The sequence below is a fragment of the Crocodylus porosus genome, unplaced genomic scaffold (assembly GCF_001723895.1).
Source record: "Crocodylus porosus isolate Cpor-Errol unplaced genomic scaffold, CroPor_comp1, whole genome shotgun sequence".
NCBI lineage: Eukaryota > Metazoa > Chordata > Crocodylia > Crocodylidae > Crocodylus > Crocodylus porosus.
Window position 1 is genome coordinate 20181008 of NW_017728947.1, and position 25773 is coordinate 20206780.

Below are 25773 nucleotides of genomic sequence, written 5' to 3' on the forward strand. Positions count from 1 at the left end.
TTTTTTTTTTTTTTTTTTTTTTTTTAAAACACTAACAAATTCTGAAGGCACATAAGATGTTGTGACAGTGTTCAATCTTTGGCCATGCTGTCAACTGTTTGTTCACAGCAAACAGTTTAAAAACAAGTTCTTGTTATAAGACAGGACACATCTACATAATTATCACTTAATTGTTAGAACTTGCAAAATAGCACAGAATTTTTTATTCTTTTTCAGCGTTCTTTCTTCCTCTTAACACATTTTAAGAAATTTCATAAAGTCAAACTTAGTGTTAATATAGGTTTGACTAGTGTCTTAATTTTAGAGTTTAACAAGCTATAATTAACTGAAGTCAGTCCAAAGAAGTAAGCATTTCTGAAATGGTCTTGTTAATGCATGCAGTATGTACTGGATGGAGATCACAATTGCTATTAACCTATAACAATACTTAACACTCAAAATCAAAAACTAAAAAAAAGTATTCCATGCTAACAAAATGTCAAGAAGCAAAACACAAAGCAGAAGAAAAAGTCATTATTTAAGATGATTGATCCAATAAAACTGATTTAATTAAGTTTCATGTCATTTGTTCTTCATGGCTTGGATTCCTCACAGATATGAGCTATATCTTACCATTTAAGCCTCAATGAATAGATAGTTATTAGGCAGACAATAAAGGCTGCTTTAAAACAAGGTCAGGCCCTCCTGTAGGTTAGGCTGTCCTGCTAGAGTGGAGTATCTCCTGGGACATTCTGAGCCCTAGCTGAGAATTTCTGAAACATGTAAAAAGACCTTCATAAATTTTACCTATAGGGGAAGGATGGAAGGTACTGCATTTGTTGATTTGACCAGTCCCATGAAGATTTTCATAAAATTTATGGTGTGGTAAGAAAAGTGTCAGCTATGGCAAACTGTCAGTGTACTGTACCTCATGTATTATTAGCCATCCCTAGGTTAGAGAGAATCAGGGAGGTCCCACGCTTGGGGAGGAGAGGCGCCACAGAGCCAGGTGGTGCGGCTGCAGCCCCTCCCACAGGGCCCACCTGGAGCTGGCAGCTCAGCTCCCTACTGTGGAAGAAGCACAGAGACCCCCATACCATGGGCCCATGCAGTATTAAGGGGGGCCAACACAGGCTGATTTGCCCTGGGCCCCACATCCCCCCAAGGGTTGACTTTCATTAGTACATAAGTAATCCCCTAAGCCTTTTGAGACAGGGATGATATTTCTGATTTGTATTTATATAGTGCTCTGTACAGTAGGATCCTCACCCATGACTAACACTATTACACAAGGGATGGCCACCTACAGCCATGGGTGTTTTAAAATTTTGAAGGGGGGTGCAGATGGTTTGGCACATCATCACATATAACACAACAGTTAAAAATAAACTAGAAGCTTTCCCAATTTGCTAGGGGGTCTACTGCTATACTATTGAGTATAAGATAAAAGCAAACACAAATATAAATTCAATGGAATGTGCGCTAATTTGCTAGATGATATCTAAAGTTTAAAAAAAAACACAACAAACTAGGCAAAAATAGTCAAAAGATACTGTTTCATTAGTCCCATAGTCATTATAGTTAAACATCTCTCTCTTATTCAGATTTGCAAAACAAGATCTAGCCTTCTTAAGCATCTTTACAGTGACTCCAATACTTACTGACAGTGGCCATGTCTACATGAGATGTTTTACTGCACAGTAGATTAATCAACTGTGCAGCAAAGCATCACCATCTACATGTGCAGGCGCTTACTGCGCCATAAATCTACTGTATAGTAAAGCCAAAAAGCATTAATTGCATGTGTAGAGGCACCCATTCATTTCTATCTTTGAGTTCAGGTTTTTGCCTCAAGTTAAAAACAGTCTGCAAGGCTGTGAAGCAGAAGAGAGACAATACAAGAAATTGCTAAATAGTTTGAATAGTGGAGCACAGACAATTAAAATGAGAGGGGCTCATTAACACCTGTGGAGTGAAAAGAGATTAGCAGGAATAAGGTAGATGATAATGAGCCACAAAGTCAACTGACTCCCTCAGTGCTGTCTGAATAGAAATGCTATTGCCACTGCCAAGTTGTTGGATTTGAAATATGGGTGGAGCAATAAGCAAAAGAGAATGCAACTGCACCCTACAAGCCCACATATCCAGTCCACCTCAGGACCAAGCTGTGTCATTTCAGCCTGCTGTTACTGATGACTGCTTTTCAGTACTGCAGTAATACAAAAAAGTACTTCCTTAGACCTTCTATAGTTCTACATAAACTTCAGTGAATACAGTATATTCTGTGGTTTACTGAAATGCAAATGTACCTACTTAGGCAGTGAAACTAAGAATAAAGAACTAAGAAAAGTTTCAGATATATCCATAGCTTTCTCACATACCAGCATCACTTACGGGAATGGGAAATGATGTTAAAAAATGTTGATCCAAATAAATATTTCTCAACCTCAAATGAATTTTAATGATGCATTTAAATAAAACAGCAAAAGTATCTGAAATATTAAATATTACATTAAAAATCTTTTTACGCAGTGAAGAACATAATATGTGAGAACTGGGGACTGGTCCTTTAAATAGCCTGAGTCTTTTTCAGGCACTTACAAACCTCTGTGATTCAGACCCTATAACAACCCTGACAGAACAATACTCTTTATATGGGCCTTGCATATTATATGTAGCTAGGCTAGATAATATAGTATTTAGATCCTACGGTACCTGTGGTTTTCTGTCACATTCTATATTTTGTGTAAATAACAAAAAACAAAAATTATTTCATTTCACATTTTTGTTTAATAAGCACACAAGAAAATTGGGACTACAATGATTTCTAATAAACCCAATTTCTATTATATATGAACAGTGCCACTCTATTTTACTTAGCTTATAAATGCTAAGTAGCTGGTACTGAATATAACTAAAACTTCCACGTTTTACATAAAAATTATACAAAAAAGGTAGGCCACATCTAGGGCCTATGAGCCTTGACAAGCATCCTTTTTGGACAATACATTTCAAACATACAATCTCTGTGCGTTTCATCATCGTGGTAAGAGTTAAGTAGATGGATATTTACTCCAGTCTGTATCCCTCTAGGAATCTGAGCACTGACATACATATACATAATATCTGTCATGATGAACGGCAGATTTGCTCAAAAAGTGGTTAATTTCAGAAAAGATGTAGGCATTCTAAGGTTTTCCAAATCTCTAAGCAGTTCTATAGCAGTAAGTTCCATTGGCAACAGCTTGCACAGATGTGGAGAACAACTGCTAATTAGATGCTACAGATCCTAGTCCTATCCTTACATGAATTATTTTAAGCACCAGCTTGTTTCTAGAGTAGCCACCATTTAAATGTCAAAACTTACCATCTGTAAGTAATAGAAATACTGAGTAATATATGCAATCACCTGTAAGGCTGTAATAACCCTAAATATTTGAAAATGGTAGATATCTATTTTTTAATGGTCACTGCGCACATCTCTCACTAGATAACAGAAAGAGGGAACAAATTATGTTCTAAGTTGGTGCAGCTACATGAAATGTTTACTGTACTGTAGACTAATTAGCTGCACAGTAAACATCGCCCATCTACATATGCACCCATATTAGGCTGGAGTAAACTAATTAACTCTGCAAAATTTGCTGCAAAGTTTTTTATTCTGTAGCAGTGCACGTATAGATGCTGCCCCAGTTAGCTAGGGCATGAGGTGAGGGTGATTCAGTGCGGGGGCTGCCTGCTGGCTAGTCCTACACTGAAGTACCTTTATGCTCCAGCCAGCCCTTCCATAGCACATTGAGCTGGAGGGGCAGCTCTGGGGTGGCAGGATGACCCCCTAGGCCAGCCAGGGCTGCTCTAACCGAGCTCAATGTGCTGCGGTCCTGAGCACATACGTAGACAACACACTCAAGAGCAATAAAACCTGGCACAATAAACTTTTTAATAAGCTTATTAATATGCATGTATAGATGCACCCAGTAACGCTATCAAGGGAGTTAATCCCATTCAAGTGGATAGGAACTGTAGCCATAAAATAAGAGTTGAATCAGGACTGGTTTAATAATATATAAGAGTGAAATGATTTGACCACCTGTAGCTGCTGCACCTTAATTAAAAGAACAATAGATTGAGCAGAAGCCACATTTTCCTGTAAACCATCCTCAGCTTCAAAGTTAAGTCCCTGGAAATGATATTTCACAGACTTAAGAGAATTGAAAGTTAAAACAATTTAACACAATTTTTTTGGTTTTGTTGTTGTTCCCCTTACTGACAAGAGTCCTCTTTACCTGCACAAAGCTCATTTTGCTACACATTTCCTGGCAGCTTTTGAAAGAAAACATTGCAAGCACCACAACAGATTCCACTGAGTTAACGGGGCAAGCATCTGACACCACAGTCTTCAGAACCCCTCAGGCAAGAACTGCTACAGTCCACCCTCTCTGGTGGGAGCCTATACCTCACTCTTCCTCTGGTATTGTTTCTCTTCTGTCACTAGATCACAGCCACGACTGGAGATCACCCTCTTTGTACAGAATAGCAAGTCATTAATGGTTACAAGTATTACTTAAGTACCATACACACTAATACCTGTGAGAACCAGTGGGTCAGTGTACTGCCGTAACATTATGTAAGAACCAGCACTAGAACAGTGATGTTTCTTAGAAGTGGAAAAGCCAAGTTATAACATAAAACTGATGTCAATCCCAAAATGGACCACTTTGCTCCTTTTTACTGGAACTCTGAATTTATAAAGATGCAGCAACTGGAAGCAAGTAAGACCGGGATAACTGACCAGAAATTCATTTACATTAGTAGACAGCACTATACTGTTAGGAATCAAGAAATTGAAATTATAGGATTATGATCACGTGATAAACCCAGGCTGAGAGGATTCCAGTGGACTAGAGCATTTCACTTTCAGAAGTGACCTAACTCAGGGCACACATTTACTCCCAGAGTGAGGTGACAAGTACAATGCCTTTGTCTCATCCATCAGCCACTGTTAGTTCCTCACACACTTTTATTTCAACTACCTGTGTACATATACTGTAGGAGATATACTGTACTATCTTCCCTTGATACAGTTATTTTTAAAAAATGAATTACAATTATAGACAACTGGACATGAGACTTTATGAAAAGTCTAATGCTCTTAGTATTAAAAAAATCACCAATGGGCAAAAATAGGAGAACAAAGAGAACTATCCCATTTGTGTAAAAACCCTTCAGCAGGTACACTACTATAGCAGTATGTGATTAATAATGTTATGATATTCCTAGAGTTAATAAAAACAATTAATGACCATTAACTACCACTTGTCTCCAAAGTAACAATGTGTATCAGGTGTGATGGATGGCAGTGTCTCTTTTTTCCTATTGCTTCATTTGAGGCTGTGCAATCTATTATGTGAAAAGACTCTTAGGAGCATACTTAGGGGTTTTATTTATTTATTTTTTGTTTAAACAAATTTACAAACTTAAAAGAACAAGGCAGAAAAATATGAGTATTGCATTTACCTGCCCTGCCATGATGCTCAATTAATTAAATGAACAATAATACACAAGAATGTGTCAAAGAAATAAGTTGCAGCTGCTTTACTTTTTGAAATGTAGAATAATTCATGAGGATTTCTAGACTATAATCATTGAAATATGACTTTTCCACAATTAATTAGTTATGAGTAACTTAATTATAGGGAACACACACATACGGAGGTCAGTGGAATGTTTAAAGAAAAGTTTTAATGGTAGATAATTGTTTTAAAGATGTCATCAGCAAGCAATTAATTAGATCACACAGCTACACAGTTTTAACAACTGTCATTGCATCTCTAAATGTTACTATATTGAAAAAAATGACACCAATACATATTTTAAGTAATTAGTAGCTCTTGAAAGGACTATCCTTCTACAGCTTTGTAGGGTTTCTTTATGGCTTATATGCAAAGGATGATGTACAATTATTTTAATTTTCTTTTTCTCAGCTACCGCCTTATTTTTTTTAATTCTCCTTCACAAACTAACATTTCGAACTAACCCAGGTATGGGTAGTTCTAAGATTGATATTTTTCTGTTCCTGTTAAACAGAGTACTACATACATTTATTATATTTCTCTAGAGACCAAAGCTGTGCTAAATACCACAACAGTATTATGAGCGTGTCACTTTCTGTGCCTTTTTGAGGGTTTTTTTTAGTTGTCCCACAGGCACAAGCTCCACAGAGTCCCCACACAGCAGTCATATCATATGTAGGGTAATAACCTAAGAGGGCCCCATCATTCTGCAATTCAACAGTGCCTTTATTAAGGGAACCATTTACAGAGAAGCAGCAACGGCAACGAAAGTTCAACCCACAGGTATATAAATTGAATCCTGACACCACCTCCAAACATAGCCTTCCTGTAAACTTGTGTTGCTCCCTTCAAATCCCATGAAGTCTGCTATTTTACATGTGCAGTAATTTGGACCAAATTTTCTTTTGGTGTAAATGGGCCTAACTATATTAATTGCAATGGAACTTGGCCAATTTTCAGTACCAAACATTTTGATCCTTATTGTGTACTGGAAAAAAGGAATTATTTGCTGATAGCCCTATTTACTTTGAACTTGGTGACTTTTTTTATCATTGTGCATAGTGAGCAACTTTCCACCTTTCTGATCTGATAGCAATTTACACCGATTTTACATGACTATGATAGGACGAAAAACCCAGGCTCTTTGGGTTTCCTCTCTAGAATTTTATGAACATAAAAGCCAGGAAAATCTTTATCCATTTTTAGTGCAGTTCTCACTATTAAAATATTATATGTTAACTTCAGCTCATATAATACCCCAATCTAGATGTATAGTTTTAGCAAGTGTTATAAAAGTTATTTGGAAACAAAAGTCTACTGCAAGGAGACAGATAAGCATAACCTTTCACCAGCTTCAAGTTTTCATCCTAACCCACAGGAAAAAAAGATTTCTTTACAGCCAGCTAATCGGAGTTAAGAGGATTACTTCAGAGGAAGAAGAATATAGTCTGCAATTACGTGAGATGGCAAACAGATTCCTTGGGAAAGGATGTGAAAGCAGCAAAGTAAATTTAGCTGTGGAGGGGGTATAAAGGTTAGAAAGACAAACATTATCACCACAGCATAGAAGAGATAGGGAGGCCCTGACTATCTGCATGCCCGCAATCGGTTTGCTTTCATATTGGATTACAGCTAAGATTTTAGAGACACTGAAATGTGTTAGAGTGATTTTAAAAGGCTTTACAATCTAATAATATGAATACTGAGCACAGATTCACAACCTTGCATCCACTAATTTGAAAGGACTCCGTAACTATTAATTAGTCTTTAAAAAATCCTCACATTAAAAATTACAGACAAGGAGATGAAGTAGCCCAACACAATTTCTGACTTCACCTAAAACTGTGGGAGATGCATTGGCAGAGTAAAGAATTTAAATCCTCCAGTTAGATACATCAGGCCCAATTTTCTATGACCTTGTACCTGCATATCTTCCAGAATTGTGCAAAATACTTCCAGAGTTACTCACACATTCACATGGTGTTTTACTCCCTCTTGGCACAGGTGTAAATGACTCAAAGTGCACAGCAGTGAAACTCTATCTTACTGTCTTCTAGAAATCTGAAGAGTGGCACTGGGTCTACATTTAATTAATAGGATAAAAGGCAGGAGAACTGACTAGGATCCTTTTGGAGAAGGAAGGACTTTTAACTACTTTATTCAGGGGTTCAAGGATACAAAAATGTTGACTGCTTATAAAGCAAAAAACAAGCAAATTACTATCGAACCAAGAACACCATGTCATTCCATTCATCAGATCACACCATGACAGACACCTTCAATACATTCCACGTTGTGTCCTACATGCAAGTTATGCGGTCGGAGTGCCAGCCACATGGTCACAACTATAAATAAACAATTCATACCCTGCTCTATCCAGTCATACATGTGACAACACCTTCAACTTCCCACACAAAAAGAAAGCAAAAAAAGCATCCTGGTGAGGGCCCAGGACATGGCCCAAGCTGAAAGTCGTAGTCTGACACCGAGCCAGCCCAGTTGCCCAGACCAGTCATGACATCAGAGAGCATATTTGAGACGGCTGTCCTCCACATGGGACAGCGCTTCCTCAAGGGCTCAGCATGTCTCAAAGGTGGGCACCGCCCACTGGAGCACAGCGTACTCAAACTCTAGCGAGAGGTGTGCCTGCACCAGCAGGCAGAAAAGCTGCAGGGCATCATCTGAGCCAGTCCCGGCAAGCCGGTTTCAGTAGCTCTTGAGGACAGCCATCTTGGCCTGACCCAGTAAAAAGCTGGCGAGGCAGACAGGGCCCTTCTCAGCTGCCTGGTATGGGTAGAAGCACACGTAGATGGTCTCCAAGAAGCTCCTACTCAGAGCTCACAGCAGCGGCTCAAAGGTGACAAAGAGCGCCCGCAGGCGGGGACAGTCAAGGAAGGCATGAAAGAGGGTCTCCTCTACACCCCCTGGGCAGAAGGGACAGGCTGTCTAGGCAGCTGGGTCAAAGTGGGACACAAACCTGCCAGTGGCTAGGATGCCATGCAGCAACTGCCACTGCAGGTCACCAGTCTTCTTGGCGCCTGGTGGCTTATACAATGTGTGCCATGCCAGGTGGGCTGGTGGGGAATCGGGGAAGCCAGCCAGCACTTGGGCATGGTGGACATGACCACCCAGGCATATAGGCTTCTATGTGACAAAAAAGCAAAGGGGCAACCCATGTCACTGTCAGGAGGCACAGGGAGCGTCAGCAGGGTGCCAGGGCCACCAGACAGCTCGCTAACCACAGCTGGAGTGACTGGTAATGCAGGAAAAACCTCAATCAGGACATCCGCAGTGCAGGGGACCTGGCCCGCCCAGAGATGATTGTCCAGGGTGGCTGCTGCCTGCAATGGGAGGGCAGCCTGGATGTCACTCAGGATATGGCCCACACTGTGGACAGAGCACATGCCCAGCCAGGTGGTCAAGGCCTCAGGCGAGAGCCAAGCTGACTGAGCGGGGTCAAGGAGATGGCTCAGATAGAGAACACGCACCTGGATGAGAACAGCTGTGAGACTGGCAGAGGCCAGGCTCGGCACAAGGCGCCTCAGAGCTGGGTTGTGCACCAGGGGTTCCCTCACCAACTGCGGGAATTGCAGGTTATGGGCCTGAGGCTGGAGGTGAAAAGTGGTTTTCCAGGCTCGTACCATGCCACGGTAGAAAACCAGAAGCACCACCCAGTTCAAAAGCATAAGGTCCAACAGGAAGAGCTCCTGGTCAAAGCCGAGGGCCCCCACCCTTCGCAGAAACCAGCACGCTGCTTGTTGCCAAAGGAGGTGCTCCTCGCTGTACAAGAATCGAGTAGGTCCTGTGGTGGATCGAGTATGGTGCACCAGTGCCACAAAGTCCCTGCCACTAGATTGTTAGCAATGAGGATACATCCACGGTAGGAGAGGCTGGGTAGGCACCAGTGCCACCTCTGTAGGCAGGCCTCCACCCTGTCCTTGAGGCCGTCTCAGTTACGCACCATGAAGGTCAATGGCCCTAGGAACACACCCAGGATCTTAAGGCCCTCACAGCGCCAGGTGAGGCCCCCTGGCAAATCTGGGGGGGGGTCATGGTGATCCATGCATCAAGCAACAGGGTATCACTTTTGGCCCAGTTGATATGGGCTGAAGAGGCACATTCATAGGCTCGCTGGCGGTCTGCCAGGGTCTCCACATCTTCCTGGGTGTTAAGGAAGATGGTCACATCATCTGCATATGCTGATAGCTGAAGTGGAGGGGCAATGGACAGGCCCATGGCCGACAGCAAGGCCACACCACTCAGGCAGTGCTGCAGTGCATGCAGCAGTGGCTCAATGGCCAGGGCATAGCCATTGACAATGCATCTGCGTGCAGGGAACGGGGCACAGAGCACCCCATACACCTTGAGCATGCTGGAGGTGTCTTGATACAAAACCCAGAGGGCCCTGGTGAAAAAGGGCCCAAAGCAAAAGGCCTCAGAGTCTGAAAGAGGTAGGCATGGTCCACCCTGTCAAAGGCCTTCTTCTGATCTAGAGAGATGAGGCCAATGTCTAGGTCAAAGAGTTCACTGGCTGTAAGTAGGTCATGCAGCAGAACAGGTTGTCTTGGATGGTTCTGCCCAGCACACAGTAGCTCTGCTCAGACCCAGTGACAGAGGCCATGACAGTGCGGAGGCGGGTGACCAGTGCTTTGGCCAGAATCTTGTAGTCTGCGCACAGCAGGGAGACCAGTCACCAGTTTTTACTGCAGCCAAGGTCTCCTTTCTTGGACAGCAGCGTGAGCACTGCACGGTGGCAACTGATCAGCAAAACCTTGTCAGCAAGACTCTCCTGGAAAACACGCAGAAGACAGGGGCTGAGAAGAGGCCAGAAAGTCTTATAGAACTCAGCAGGTAATCTTTCAAGGCCTGAAGCTTTGCCGTAGGTGAGGCCAACTGTGGCAGCTGCCAGCTCCACCAGAGACAATTCCTGCTCAAGCTCGCTGGCCTCCAGGGGACCAAGGCATGGCAGGCCCACATGGAGATCCCGCGTGGCCTCAGAACAGGATGACTCAGCCACAGACAGGTCACGATAGAAGGCAACAGTGTGCTCACGTACTTTAACTAGGTCAGTGATTACCTTGCCCTCAGGAGTCTTAAGGTGATCTAAGACTTTGCTCACTGCCCACCGTTGCTCCAGGTTGAAGAAGTGGGTTGGGGCATCTGTTTTGGCCAGCCCTTGACAGTGGGCATGGATCCTCACTCCATGGGCCGCGCTCTCCGCCAAGTCATGCAGGTACTTCCTACAGAACCAGAGGCTCTCGGCGCAGCACCACATCACTGCCGGCAGCCAGCAGGGCAGCTTTGAGCTTTACCACATCTTCCTCCAGCTCTATGATACGGCGGCACAGTTCATTTGTGGCCAGCTGAGTGTACTGCTGGCAAAAACCCTGGATCTGTACCTTGCCCATATCCCACCACAGCTTCCAGGAGGAGTAATTCAGTCTTGTGGCCTCCCAGCCCCACCAAAAGTTGGCAAAGCAGTCCCGAAAATAAGAGTCTTGAAGCAGGCTGATATTGAAACACCAATAGGGCGCTCGTGCACAGGTTCTCTCCGGCAGGCTCAATTTGCAGCAAGCCAGGCCATGATCTGACAGGCCTGACGGAATGATGCGGCCACTGTGTAGGAGTGGCAGGTGGTGCCTGGTGACATAAGTGCGGTCAAGGCGGGCCATAGTGAGACCACTGGCACTCATCCTGGCCCAGGTGTACTGGTGCACATCGGGGTGCAGGGCTCGCCAGATGTCAACGAGGCCTGCAGTCTCTAAGACTGACTGCAGCTTGCAGGCTGAGAGCAGGTGAGGCTCAGGCCCCATATGATCAAGCAGGGTGTCACTGGTACAATTAAAGTCCCCCCCTACAAGGAGCAGGTCATCATCCTCACTAACATTGTGCAAAAGGGCGGCCAAGGTCTCGAAGAAAGCGACCCTCTCCTGGCCATCAGCAGGTGACGAGTAGCAGGTGGTGTTGTGCTAGGGTGACGTGGACAGTCAGCAGGTGGCCAGGGACAATCTCCCATGCCACTGCTGTGTCATGCTGTAGTTGTGACGATAGGAGAGTTGCAACCCCGGCACTAAGGTTGGTGTCATGACTCAAGAACAACTGGCCTTGCCAGGCAGCGTGCCAAGCCAACTGGTTCAGCTTGTCAGAATGGGTCTCCTGGAGGAAGGTGACAACTAGCCGCTTCTGGCACAGGAGCTCCAGGACAGCCTCCTGTTTTACTGGATCTCAACAGCTATTGATGTTAAAATTACCAATGGTATGGGTGTGGGTATCAAAGAGGTAGAGTGAGGCAAGGTGTAGACAAAAGAGTGAGCCCCCCAAGAGCAGAGCAAAAAGCAGAGACAGGTCAGAAAAGGCCTATCATGCCCTACTCTACTCCAGGGACCCCCCAGACTCCACTCATCCCTCACCCACTGTGTGAGCTTCTCCAAACGATAAGCAATCTGCTGAGTGCATAGATCTTGTTACATAAGTTAGGTCACAGCTCTGGCAGCCTTGATAAACACTTTAGGATCTGTGCACTATTGGGTGATGTGCCCTGCTATGTTCTTCTGTCCTTTAGTCATTTTCAAAAAGGTTGGGAGCCCCCCATAGTTGGGACCGACCCGGGGAGGTCTGCCAACAGGGGCTGCACATTTCTGACAGATGCATGGCAAGGCTGCACCCTAGTTGGGAGCTCAGCATCTACACCCTCAATATTTAAACCCATCAACCTCCTCTGATTGTCCAAGTCAAGGTCTGGCTTGTCAAAGAGCAATCCCCACCTTCTTTGGGGGAGAGAGGTCATCCCGCTCTCGAAGTCGCTTGCGACACTCAGAAAGTTGGATTTCGATCTCACTAGCCACCTCATCTAATTCAGTAGCCTGGTATGTGACCAAGAGGTCAGCAGACCCCTCTTCTGCCCCCTGGGTCAGATCTCCAGAAGAGAGACATTGTGCATAGGTCTTACTGCCACCCGCCTCCTGAAGCTGGGAGACAGGTGAGGGGTTAGTGACCCCTGCCTTAGCCTCCCCACCTCCAAGCTGCCATCATCCCCGGTCAACAGGGTCATTGACATGACAGCTGGAGTGAGGCCAGGATCTCTAGCGAGGGCCCCCCCCCCAGCACCAGCTGAGGAAGGTCTCAGCAGGAATGTGGAGTCCTGAGTGGTTCCTTTCACTTTCTTCTCTTTGTTCTTCTTCTTCTTTGTGGCAGATGGCCCACTCTTCATAGAAGATGTGCCAGACTGCTTCTGGCCTACCTCCCCAGGACCATCCACCTCAGACAAGGCCACGGTGAAGGCCAACTGAGAGGAGGCCTGAGCCCCATCATCCAACAGGGCCTTGGTGCCACAATCAGTGACCACCCCAGCCACCTCAATCGGGGTGGGCAGGGCAGGCAGGGGGGAAATGGAGGCATCAGCCTCTCTACCTGGTGGTGTCTCTGTACTGGTGGGAGTGGGCACTGTAGGTTGAATGAGTTGGGGGGAGGGTTGGGGCCTAGTCCCAGTCCCTCCACTGGACAGCACTCTCATGCCAGAGACTCCAGCCCCCTCAGATAGAACAGGGGTAGAAGGAGGTCAGGAAAAGCTCCCAGCCTCACTGGGTGGGGCCTGCATCCCAGAAGTGGATGCACCAACCATCAGTGCCACTGTAGCCGCTGATGTTCTGGCCGATCCCCTCCACGGGCACTGGGCCGCTAGGTGGGAAGAACTACCACACTGAAAACATGTGGTCTCCCCCAAAAGAAAAATAGATGACAAATAGATGTTGAACATGACGCTCAAGGACTGAGGCAGAGACTGTGGGCCCTCCCTGAGAAGCATGAAAACCTGCCTTTGAAAAGACAGGATGTGCCTCAGTTTGGGATTTTTACTCCCTATTGTTAATTGGCAAAAGGGACTCATAAGAACCCCACAGGGCTCGAGTTCCTTGGCCAGCTCCCAATCAGTCACGTGTGGGGGCACATTAGAAATCACCACACTCACTGCTGGAGTGTCTAGGGGCGTGACAAAATAATGCATGCCCTCAATGTCCAGGCCCTCTGCGCACACCCTGTTAACCAGGCTGAAATCACTCAGGTAAATCATTGGGACCACGTTGACACGACCTGCATAATGTATGTTACGCTGCCCCAGGAGACTAGCAAGGCCATCTACGCAGACCTCAACCCCGATGTAGGGAGGGGTGTGAACCCTCAAACTATGGGTAATGGGGAGGTTCTGGGAGGCCAGCTGCTGGGTGTAGGAACAGCCATTCCTGCTAGAACAGGGTTATTTTCAAGCTATAACTAAGCAAAAGAAAACAAAAAAAGTTTATACCAACTAAAAAGATAAGTTTCTAGGAATGTGGCCACAAACCTCTAGATGGGAGGGGGAAAGGGGTGGAGGGAAAAAAGTGGTGGGGGAGAAGGGGGGTTAAACAGTGGAAAAAAGAAAACAAAGGGGGGGAAGAAGGGGTAATTAAGAGCACCGCTCGGAAGGCAAACTAATGGAAAAGATAACTCCCCGCAACAAGCAAACAGAAAAGAAAGAAAGAAAGGAAGAGACAGTAAGAAAGAAGGCTATAAAGAAGCAACTCACAGACAAAGAAACCAGAAATACAGAGGGGAGGGGAGAAAGAAAGAAGAAGGGGAAAAAATGCTACACAAATACAAGAAAAGAATCAGAAAGTGTGAAAAACAGAAGCTAGAGACCTTTAGACAGGTGGGAATCAGAAAAGAAAAGAGATAGAAACCCGGGGAGTCTTACGCTCAGGATCACCCCACGCAGCTCCAAGTGAGCCTGGTCCGGTGCATCCAAAATGGAAGGAAGGAAGGAAGAAGAGATAGATGCCCTGGATCACATTTTTAAATGGAGACCCCGTCAAAAGGATCTATTATAAAATGTCTTGCAGGAACAAACTTAGTATTCTTGTTTCATGTGAAATTGTCATTTATAAATAAATCACACGTAATAACGATAGCTGGGAAAGTGTGCCACACATCTTTTTCTTCTCATTGTTCTTTCTTGCAGTTGAGGAGGGCAATTTACAGTGTAAAAGGAGGTCACTAAAAGGGTTAGTACGGAAAGAGAAAGGATTTCTCACAGGGAGGAGAGAATAAGAAAAGAGCTATTGGCCAACTGAAAGCTGTTTAGTTCTTACATCATTTTAGAAAAGGTACAAAAACATTTAAAAACATACAAAAAAACTAAAAATTACTGTTAAAGGTTGATTGAAATTTCATTTAAATATTTGAAAAATAGTTTTTTGAAAAAGAATTATAAGATGTCTTATATTTCTGACTTTTCAACAACTAGATTTTACTTTTTTTATATAATAAACTTTTAATTTCTTTTTCAGTTCTTTCACCTCTTTCTTCCCCTAGCTTCTTGAACCCAAACCTTGTTGCCTCTCACAAGACCTGTCAAGATGGTTGTACTGGTTTATTTAATTAGGTTGATTTTAATAATGTATGCTACTTCATACAAGAATGGAAATTACTATTATTCATAAAAACATTTTTATTTATTGAATTTTGTAATGAATTAATCATCTGAAAGTTACAGCTAATAGTGCCTTCTTTTTATATTCTTATCATATGTAAGGAAAAAGCAATATTTAACATTTCAACAGGTCTAATAAGTTGATACCTCAGAGAGGTGCAATTCCCCCTTTCTGCTATCGGTGCTTAGTTGGGAACAGCTTACATCAAATAAAGCAACAACAGATCAGTTTATAATATTATGACTACAATTTCAAAATGTAAAAAAGAAAAATCACCTTCTTATTTCCTCCTCCTTATAGAATCTAAAAAGAAATCTTCCCTTTACTGCACCCTCCCCCACAATAAAATCTTTAAAGATATGCATTACATTTTTTAAATATGTCCACTTGAAAGAGTGGCCCTTCAGCCTAGCCAGTCATTGAAGATTTGATCTAATTCCAATTGAAATCAGCATATACATATCTGATCAGTGTATAAATGTCTGATTCCTTGAGGAAATTTCTCTTGTCAAATTGACACTCTCCTTTTATATGATAATGCTAAATGTGATCTGAGTGACTGGGTATGGTGCCCTGCTATCTACACTGGACAGAAGGGACAATCTCTGGGTGAAGGAATGAATGGACACTGATCGGACATCAGGTCCAAAAAGACACAGAAGCCTGTGGCAGAACATCTCAGCCTCCCTGGACATTCCATCGTTGACCTCAGAGAAGCTGTTTTAAAACAACAAAACATTAAAGATTTGAACACGAAATTGTAGAACAAGAAATCATCCACAGACTGGATTGTTTTTAGCATGGTCTCAGCAGAGATTGGATTCTTACCCTATTACCTGGGCTTTTATAACTCTTATGTCCCTCAATGGGTTAACTGCTTAGTCTACCCTCTTCAACTCACCTCTGCCTCTCTCAGCAGTGCCTCCTCTTACCTCCCCCCTTGCCTTAGCTTTTGCATTTAAATGACTTGGTTCCTTTCTATTTAGTGCCCCATCTCTTTGAAATCCATTCATAGCATCTGACGAAGTATAGTCTACAAAAGCTCATGCCTCTCTGAATGAGTTAGTCTCTAAGGTGACACCCTGCCCTGCCTTTTGCCAGGCCTTGCTAGGAAATACCAGAACAGCTGCCAATAAGCTGACTTCTCAAGAAATTAATTTGGAACAACCCAGAACAAAAAGTTTTCAGTTTCCAAGTGAAAGAAAGAAACCAAAATATTTATTTCTGGGCATTTTAATAACAAGAAAGGAAATTTGGAATGAAAGTCTAGATCAATGGTTCTCAATGTGTTAAGGGTCCCAGCACCCTACCTCTACTTTTTTAATGTGGTGGTTTGTCACAGAAATAGAAGCAGATGGGACAATTCCACCCATGCCTGTTTCCAAGAACAGTGTAGAGGGCAACAGATAAGGAAGCGCTGCATGGCACGAGGCAACTTTGCTGCTTGCTTTAGGATGATCAGAGCATCTTAATGCAGGGGGAGCATGTGGGGCACTTGTACATGGCTGCTGCCCCCCTCAGAGGGCCTCATCCTGGTTAAGAGCCACAGGTCTGGACTCAGATAGAGATTTAGGCACCATTCAAAAAACACAGGATGAAATGAGGTTGGTTGTACCTTTCCCTCACTTCATAGCTTACAACTCAGTGATTAGACACTATGTCTCAGGAGTGTGCCTCACCTTTCCTGTGGTTCCTTTTTATAAAATATTTTATAAAATATAAGTTGGGCTAGATAAAATGAGAATTATACAGCCTGATAGAAAAGGGGCCTGACAGATGGGGGTTGCCCAGTCAGGGCAACTACAAGATGCCAGCCCCTGCTCAAATGAATGGAATAGCTTCAATAGGAAAGACTGAGATCTGCTCTACCTTGGTTAAAACACTCATAAAAATAGTCCTACTCTACTTACCTAAACTGCATAGAGAAAGGGGCCTTCCTTAGCAATAAAGCATGAGAAATTTAACCCTGAAAGGAGCTACTAAAATGCATAGTATTTTCTATTTGTCCCTATGTTGATTGAAGTTTTTAGTTTGAATCTTAAAGCAATGACTTCCACCATTTTTCACTTTTTCAAACATTGAGCAATTATTTTTCACTTCAAACATGAGCATCAATATTTTTGTGTGCATATTTTTCAAGATATTATAAAGCTACAGAACCAGCAAAATGATGAAAGCTTCATTTAATCTGGCAGAAAACCAGTCAGTTCTTTCCCCAAATACTTTTTCATACTACAGAAAACTATAGGACTTGAAAAGAAATTGCATACATTTCCTTCAACTCCCCAACCCCCTCTTCATATTGAATGCCAACTGATGCAGAGATTTTTCCCTCAACACCCAAAAGTTTGGTAATCATGCAGGATAAGGTCCTACACCTTTCTGAGGGCAAATAAACCCACACTGAGCTTCTGGAAATAGGCTAAAAAGCTTTTATATCCAACTGAATATTCTCTGACAAATAAAGGTCACTCATGTTGGGCGTGAAACCTTTTCACAGAATACATCTGCATTTCCCGGCAGCTTCATTCATCTGTGTTTGTACAGACCCAACAAACCAATTTTTTCACATTTTTAATGTGGAAATGATCAAGAAAGTTTGTTTAGTTTCTCTAGTAGCATAACTGAAACACAAGTAGAATCTAAATATGTTTCTCAGACAACGAGGCTGCTTGTACATGCCACAGGGGTTTATTTCAGGTTAATTCTCCCTCAATTATAGCAAAGGGTTTTTAAAAACACTGCTTCAATTTAGGGCAAAGTAAACCCCCATGGCATGTACACAAGGGTTGGGCCTGATCCCTACCTGCCTCTTCAGCAGCGGTGAGGGAGGGCAAGCTGCTGGTGAGCCAAGTGGTCCCCGAGCTGTAGGGGCAGGTGGTGCTTCCCTCCACAGTGGCAGTGGTGCCCCCCATGTGGCACCCGATTGCAGGCACCCAACCCGGGTGGTCCTGGGGGGTACCGCCGCAGCAGATGGAAGTACCGCCTGCCTCCAAGCAGCCATGGAGGGAAGCATCGCCCCCCACCCCTTTCCGCAGCCATGGAGAGAAGCCCCCCACGCAACTCAGGCAGGCAGGCAGTCTCCAGGAAGGGGGATGGAAATCAGTTTCAAAATGGGGTTTTTTTCCCCTTCAGTGGTGCCTGCCTACACAGGCTGCTCCTGGGCTTCCTGCACAGCCCCTGAGCCACATGGGGCCTGGTGCTTCCCTCTGCGGCTGTAAGGCAGCAAATTAAAACACCTCGGTTCTGTTTTATTCTGCTGCGTCCCGAAGTCGTTTAATGCGCAATATGCTGCCGACGGTGTCAACAGCCTCACCATTAAAGCAGCACAAAAGGGCATTTAAGATGCTTTAAAGGTCAATTTTGTGGCATGTACAAAGGCCCCAAGACACAATTTAGGAAACCCATTTCAGTAAGTGTACGCTTGAGCTTAGGGAATTTTTAAAATGTTTCTGTTAAATGAAAAACTGCTTTGATATAATCTCCATAATTATGCTTAAAGTTCTACAAAACTACATTTTGTTCTCTCTGTTCATTCAATAGAAACTGCTATCATAAAATCTTTATGTTGGATATGCACAGCTAGCTCCAAAATTGTCATTATGTTTCTTCTCTACCCATACTGGCCAAAGAATACTAGGTCCATCTTTTTTCAGTGTTCAGTAAAAAAATTAAGAGATGGTCTTTGGAGAAGTCTTACTGCCTTAATCTTATTAAGTGTTGTTCTGGTACATATGAGATATAACAGCATCTTAGAGTCTCTAGGGTTTTTAGAGTCTCTAGAGAAGCAGAAAATCTTGGAGAGTCAGGATCTGAGACTCTCTCAGACAATTTTATAGGGCTACAAAACAAGTCAGAGTCCTTAAGCCTTCTTTCCTTTTGTGATTTAAACCTAATACCAAAGAGGATTATTTTTTAAATGTGTTTTCTAGAAAAATGTTTGTCCTCTCTATTAAAGATGGGGTCTTATATCACCCAATCCTAAAAAAAAAATCATCTGTCACAACTAGATGCCACTGTGTATGTTTCCATTTGATTTTTTATCCCCCTCTCTTTAAACTTTATTCTTTTTTTCCACTCTTATTATTTGTTTTTGTATCTCCCCCACCCCGGATTTTTTTCCTCTGTCATTCCTCTGTTCCCCTTCTTCTCCTAATATTCTTAAGAAGAATTTTAAATACAGACTTCACTACATTTCTGAACACACAATAGTCTAGTAATTCATTCTTGACTTTCATTAAAAAAAAATCTGTTGTACTGCCTAATCCTGAATTAAGATGTCACATTTAAACCCCCTTACTTTCTGGGGAGGATTTAAAATATGAGACTCAAAGGATTGTCTACTCCAGTGATTCACAACCAGGGTGCCACAGCACTGTGTGGTGCCTTGAGATCCTTCAAGGGTGTTGTGGGGTGCCACATAATGTTAACACCATTAGGTTTGAGAACATGATTCAGAAATTAAACCTAGAAATTTCAAACAGAAACACCATTTCAAACATAGTTGTGGTCTTTCTGAGTTCTTTGGAACAGAAAAAAATGCTATATTATTTTTCTGTAGTAAAAAAAAAAGTTAAAACTAAGAGTTGGCATTTTCTGAGGGATTCCTTGAGTTTATTTTGGGGTCCTTTGAATCTATCTACAAGTGTGTTGAGTCTAAAAAGATTGAAACCCACTGGTCTAATCAGAAGTGGTAAAACCCGCAACTAAAAATAACAATAATAAAAAATAAACAACAGGGAAGCCCTCCCCCTTCTCTGTCCCAGCTCCTGCTCTGGCCCTGCATTGCCAGGGTCGATGCCAGCAGTGATGCTGGTGGCGACATTGTCCTCAGCTGCAGGAGGCAGGGACATGAAGTGCAGCCACAGGTAGCACTCCAGGCAGCAGTAGAGGTTGTGGGGCAGTGCAGAATTGCCTGCTGCACCACTGAAGCTCAGGTTCCTATGCCACGTTCGCAGGTGTGCCCAGGGCACAATAGCCATCAGCAGCAGGGAATAGTGTATTGGACACCCACTGTCCACACAAACAGCTCCTCTCACAGCACCTGGGATACTCTCAGCAGGGGCATGCTCTGGGCACAGAGCAGACATGTGGAGGCTGACGCTTGGGTGCCTCCCTGGAGAGGCCTCCTGCAGGGAGGGTGGGGGTGCTGACAGCTCCATGCCCCAGTCATCCAGGAGCCCTGCGCCCAGGTGCTGAGGGCTTGGTGGCAGCATAGGAGGCAGGCTGGGCTGCAGGATGAGAAGTGGTGGGGAGCGGATCTGGAGATGGCAGGACCCAGGCCTGGACCAGCCTGGGAATGTAGCAAGGGAGGCAGGCTGCCTGTGTCAAACACCCAGAGACCCACTGGCCCCTGCAGAGCAAGTGGGGACAGGGAGGCTTGCCCAGTGGCCACCTGGACCTGCCCAGCCAACTTACCATGGTCCCTGGGCACCTGTGCATTCACGACTCCTGATCTGAGGTTGGTTCTTAACATCTTATATCAGAAATGTTGCAAACTCTCACAAACAGCCTCTGTCTCCTGGCTCTGCAGGTCCTGCAGCTGCATGTAGGGGAGAGCCACCAGTTGGCAGGTGGGATTCAGCTTCAGGGTCACTGCCAACCTTAGCCAGGGCCCTGTGAATATTCTGGCTCTTGCAGCAGAGGACCCAGAAGCGAACCCACTAGCTAAACTGCCTGTTTACCATGCCTGGCAGACTTGGGCTTGGTGGGAGGAGGACGTGACCCACCAAGATGCTTGGTGGGTAGGGGACATGACCTGCAAGGACACATGGGACTGGCATGAGGAGGGAAGGAACCAGCAGAGCAGACCGGAAGTTCAGGGAGAGGCTCCTGGGCCTGGAAGAGCAACATATTGAGGCCCTGGAGCAGCAAGCTGTCCTGGTGGCCAGGGCAGTAAAGGCCATGGAAAAGAAACACCAGATGCTGGACACTGCCCTGGCCCTGACAATTGCCTTCATGCCACCCACTGCCCTGCCCCTGGCCACAGACCCACCTGCCCCCTGCCCAGCAGCAGGCCCCTCAATGGCTTGGGAAGAGGTGCAGCACTACCTCTACCAGCAGGGAACCTCTGCCCTGGCCCCCATCACAGGTCCCCCATCACCCAGAACCCCTGCCTGGGCCCAGTCCTGCAACTTGCCTGGGCTCCCAGTGGCAGTGGAGCCAGCACTACATGCAGGCCCTGGCCATAGAGGGGGAGCCACCCAAGCCAGGAGAGCAGTTCCTACTATCACCCCTGGGTGAGCCCCCCACCCACCTCCCACGCCACAGTGTATGCACCTATGGGAGAATGGCCAGAGGCTGGGGTGCTGGCTACCTGTCCCTGATCACCCTAGGCACCCCTACCTCACAGCCCCACGCCCCAGTGCGGGGGACGAGAGGCACCAGGGCCAGCACCATGGCAAGCAGGAGCCCAAGACATTGGATGTTACTGCCGGGGTAAGGAGTGGAACAGCCATAACACAGGGAGGTAGAGGCTGCAGCAAGGGAGCCACCACATTCTGCCTCCATGCTCTGCACACTGCTCCCAGCCAAAAAGGCAGCTAGCCAGGGAACAGTATGCAGTGCTTCCAGCCCACCCTGCCTCCGCCTGTGGCAGGGGGCCAGTACAGAGCACCAGGGAGAGGGAGCAGCAAATCTACTTCTGCGTCCCTACTCATATAGATGGTGCCTTGGAGAGTCTACTCTAGAGTAGTTTACTCTTACAGTAAACTGCTCCTGGATTATCTGCACATGTAAGAAATGCCCAGTAAGTGGTGACTGAGCAGAAAATTATATTCCATGTATGACATCCTAGTAGATAAGCCATTTGTTTGTCTCTAAAATAAAAGGTCCTAAAAGCTCCCTGAAGAAATAAATGCTGAACCTGAAGGGGTAATTTCTTACATACCAGGTGTGTCTACATGTTCATTAACAGTGGTTACTCCGTATTTAATTTTGTACTTGTATAATCATGTACTAAATAAATGTGCAGTATCAACAGTTACTGCACAGTAGCACCAGCAAATGCCTTTTTCTTGCACCATGGGTAGGTATGTTTACATAAGATGCCAACTGTGCAGGAGCCTAATAATACTGCACAGTAGCATATTAGCACTGTTTGTGCTGTGACATGCTACTGGTCAGTATTATTAGGCTACTGCGCAGTTAGTGTCTCATGTAGATGTGCCCATCCATGAGGCAAGAATTGTGCAGTAAGTGCATGAAAGTTACTAGAGGCCAGATTTGATTCCATCTATCAGGTGCATAAGCGGATTTAGTCACCTAAGTCCAATTCTACTCCACCCATCTTGACTCCCTGAAAATCCAGTAATGCAACCGCCATTTTACCCTTATGGTTAAGTCTCAAAAAAGCAGCAAAGATTAGATTTACCAAAGACTCAAGCAGAGTGAACTAGAATCTGGCCCTAGATGTCCAACATTCTGCCAAAAAAAAAATACCCCACAGATCATCAAGAATCAATAAGAAGCATTCAGGCAAAATGTAATGGAATTGTCAAAAGTAATTGAACAAGACATAGGCTGAGTGATAAGTAAATAACAATACTGCTTTGTTTGCTATCCAGTGGTGATATGAAGTGCACGAAATGAGTTCCATGTGTAAACAAAGTGATTAATAGTTTTGTACCTTTTGTGTAGGTCTTAAAAATTCAGAACTAATTCACTTTGCTGATTTGGGAGGAAATCTTTCTGAAAAAGGCCAGCTGAAAAATGGTTAACATAACAGTAACAAACAATTTTTAGAGGGTTTTTTTGTATGTTACCAAAATGGATGGTATAATAAATTGCATATTGTGGCTTGAATGTTCCCTGAAACTGGAACCAGTGAATCTGGAATCACTGCCCAAAAATGGGGACGAAAAGATCAATCAAAGGAGACAAGCTGTCTACATTGCATTACCAGAATGTCCCAGTAGGGATATTTTGAGTAGCCACTACCCACCTGCTCCTTCTAATGCATTCTAAGCCCAGATATATGCTGGTGAGCAGTGGTATCTTCTCACAGCTGCTCTTGAAATATTGCCATTTGCATGCTTAAGTAGCAGCCAATAGGGTCATAGGTGACTTGTAGGTGGGGGATGGGGGGGCATGTGCCCCCCCCCCCCCCCCGAGGTTGGCTGCTGCTGCTGTTGGCTTCTGTGGGCAGTCACCACTCACCACCACCACCCCCCTCGCTGCTGCCCTGCTGCCAGCGTCTGCAGGTGGTCCCTGCTCACCAACCCCCTGCCTGCCAAGCTCGCCACCCCTCACCACCACCACCAACACCACTGCCTGCATCTGCAGGTGGTTTCCACTCACCACCAATGCTGCTGCCTACAAATGATGCACCCCCCCACCCGTCTTGGGAGGCATCAGGTGTTCATGCCTGGGGTTGACCATTAAACAGCTTTACCAGCACATTTCTGTGACCAATGGGTGCAAGCAAGACTGTTGGTGGACTGTGTTCAAGAGCATCCCTACCAAGACACACTGGAAACATATTAACATAAACTATCTCTACATGGGATGGGATATGGGTTAAAATATCTTCAGTGTCCAGTGAGACTGTGGGTACTATAGCAGCAGCTGTGGAGTAGCTTATTAATTGCCTCATATCTAGGGCAAAGGGATTAGGTATCTTCACAGTCAGTGCACAGTAAAGCACTAAAAAAGTATGTGGTCACCCAGGATTTGGGCTTAAGGGAATTATTTCCCTAAGATCTTACCAAGCGCCTATGAAAGGGACTACTTATGTCATTGATCCCCACCCCCAGCACAAGTTCGCGTATCTGATATTAAACTGTAGTTAAGCTCAACTGCTTTTGAAAGAGGGTCTCTTCATATATCATCCCTTGAGAAAGACTGATGCTAATTTTTAATATTAAAATCAATATTTAAATTCCTATTGAAGAAAAATTAAATTAATTAATCACTTCAAAAGTCTTTCAACTGCCAGAAACATCTAAGAGAAATGATTGAAGAGCTAAGACTATTTGAAACGTGTCTGAGAAAGTGAAAAGCAAGTGAAGTGTACCAAGTCTTTAAACTAATTAAGGCAACAGATGAATTTATAGCATATATAATGGATGGAGGCATATTCTTTACAGTTTACTGAACCCTATCGATAACACCATCAACATTTTTCACCCAGACAAGGTTTCGTGTTCCTGTTAAAGAGTGAACTAAACATACTCCATCTTCTTGAGGCAGCCATCACAAGTTCAAAGCCATCACTATAATTCTAATGTTATATCGCTCCCAAATACCAACAAAGTACAATACAGACCCTGATTATTTATTTCTTGATTTGAACCAAACAATATAAATATTGCATCTTAGCAGAAAAAGCACTAAAAGTAATTTGTCAGTTTTTGCAGCATTCTGGTCTTGACCTTACATCAAGAATCTTTCTTTACTCTTATTTTACAAATCAGTACCTTTTTACCAGCATCCTCCTCCCCCAGATTTGTCAATATTCTGAAGCATCTTATTTAACCTGACTATCAGGTAAAGATATTTTTCTTCCTAGTAAAAAACCTCCATGACAGTAATCCAGCATTTATTCTTTATATTTAAAACTTATTACACAGATTCTTAGCCTATCTCTTTGATTTTGTATCTTATCCTTACCATATATTTCTGATACCTGTGACATTGAGGACTTTGTCTTTAAGGGCTGACTTTTCCAAGTAGAATGTCCAAACAGAGAATTAGGGTGTTTCTGTTGTTGTTAGGTACAGCTACTGGAAGTCAGACAAATCATATTTAAGTGCCTTATGTACCAAGGAATCACTGACCACCACATGCTTCACAAGAAAGTATCCTAGAACAAAAGTTAAAAACACAACAGAGATTAGATTAAATGACAAAACAGGGTGAGGCAGGGTTGGGGAACTAGAAAAGATAAAAGATACAGAATGAAGAAGTCTGAAATTAATTAGTGGTACTAGCAAAAAGGAAGTCAGTCAAAAGATAATCTATTAATAACAACTGACCTTGAAATTCTTGAAGTATTTAACGGTTTTCACATAATTCAGAAGAGGATAACAATGAAGCTGTATCACAAGTATTCTAGGATTACTTAACTGTAAAAACATGAAATATGGACAAAGGTGTTTTCAGTACAGTATAAATGAACCAAAGATGACTCTGTATGAAATGACACATTAGAGTCAGCAGTAGGGCTGTGCGAAACAGCATTATTCCACTTTGACTTCCGTTTCAATGGAACAGCATTTCGTTTTGAAAGTTCCATTTTGTTTAGTTGAAACTGTTTTGTTGTTTCAATGCTGTTTCAACATTTCACCCTACCCAGCACCAGGAAGATCAATGCTGCTGCAAGCCCCAGCCAACAGCACCAGCCTCCTGTCATCTGGCAGGCAGATCAGGGGCCCACATCCCTGGGAGCAGGCTGGCACAGCCCCCGCAGCCCTCCCAGGAGTGCGGACAAGCCCCTGATCTGCCTTCTGGATGACAGGAGGCTGGCGCTGCTGGCTGGGGCCAGCAGCAGCACTGATCTTCCCAGCACAGGCTGCACCCAGTGGCAGCACCAGCCTCCTGTCATCCGGCAGGCAGGTGAGGGGCCCACACCACCAGGAGGAGTTGGCAGAGTCCCGCAGCCCTGCCAGGGATGTGGGGGTCCCCAGTCGGCTGGCCAGATCACAGGAGGCTGCTCCTGCCACCTGGGATGATGCTGGGTGCAGCCTGTACCTAGTGCCAGGAAGATCAGTGCTGTCACTGGCTCCAGCCAGCAGTACCAGACTCCTGTCATATGGCAG